Here is a 1466-nt window from a genome sequence, read left to right on the forward strand (position 1 = left end):
TCAACCCCCAAATACAAATGTAGCAGGTGGATCTTATGGAAACTTAAGCAGATCTCTTGTTAGCTAAACTTAAACTTCAAATGTCCTAAGGTAGATCTTTCTTCCTAAAACTCTGGGATACAGGTTCCACTGAGGCCCTCTAATGAGTTTGAGCCAAGGTCTGGGTATTTGTTCTGGGCTTTGCAAAACATGCGGAAAGGCTTACAAACAGGCATTGGAGGACTAGCTCCGGGGACGAAGCACAGGGTCTGTAGCCTAACGGTCAGCTTCTAAGCATAGAGAAGAGATGCTGGTTGCTGGAGCCAGCCCCAGTGACAGTTTGTGGTGGGAGCAGAAAGGTTTACTGGCTTAGGAGCAGGCGCCTTTGAGCCCGCCCCTAGAAACCGATCATTGCAACGCTAGGCCTTAGCAACAGCCAATGAGAAAGAAGCGGGGCACCACGTGGACCAATAGGAGGTGTGTCCGTTGGTGTTTTTTGGCCCTGGAGCAGGGTTTGGATCATTGCTTGTTTCGCCATCAGAGTGGTTAGTCATGGACTCTGAATCGCGAGGATGAGGTCTAGGCAATTGCACAGTGAATCCCGACAATCCCGAGCCTTCCAGGAATCCCAAGAATCCCCTGATGACAGGTCAGCAGGATGGGGGCTGCTCTTGCCTGGAGTGGGCCAGGGGAGGAAAGAGTGAAGTTCTGGGGGGGCGAGTCGGATTTGGTGGCTGGTGACCAGCGCGGTGTGGACCCGGTTGGTAGAGGCGTCTATACCGCCGGCATCAGGGATTGGGTTAGGGTCTTCACTGAGAAAGTCTTGGGGAGTTTCCTTCTGACAGCTCCTGGCTCTGCTCCCCAAGTCCAGGTAGAGCCACCCTTGGGTCAGGGTGAGTCTCCCCGGGGAGGGGTGTGTGTCTGAAATGCTTTTGCTGTGGGGGCAGGTGCCAGATTTGGAACTGATAACCCAGGGTGAAACGCCCGTTTCTCGCCTGTCCAGCAATTATCTCCTGCTCAGACTGTCTGATTCACAGTGCTCGATGCCCCGACTTAGGGAGCCTCTTTTTTAAAAAAAATTTAATTTAATTAAAAAATTTGGGGGGTAATCTTCCTTGTCATGCTCTACCCAACGGTGTCCCACCCGTCATTTGAGAAAGCAAGAACCTGAGAAATTTCCGGATCAGAGACATGTTTGTCAATTTCTTCTTTATGACAACTTCATGGGGGGCAAAGGAGGGGAATTGAGTGACATCATATTAAAACGTTGTCAGTTTCTTAGAATTTCACTTGGGTTATTTTTAAATTAATGATTTAACTTAGTCATGATTCTGGAGTCTAGAGCCCAGCTTGCTTCCCTACTCTAGTGCGTTGATGTCAACTTTTTATATTTTAATCGGGATGTCTGGATTTAAGGAAAACAGTGTGTCTTGTATCTTCATTTGACTCAGAGGAGAAGCTTCAATTGATGCTATTTCAACTGTAAC

This window comes from Sorex araneus, chromosome 2 (assembly GCF_027595985.1).
Source record: "Sorex araneus isolate mSorAra2 chromosome 2, mSorAra2.pri, whole genome shotgun sequence".
Taxonomy (NCBI): Eukaryota; Metazoa; Chordata; class Mammalia; order Eulipotyphla; family Soricidae; genus Sorex; species Sorex araneus.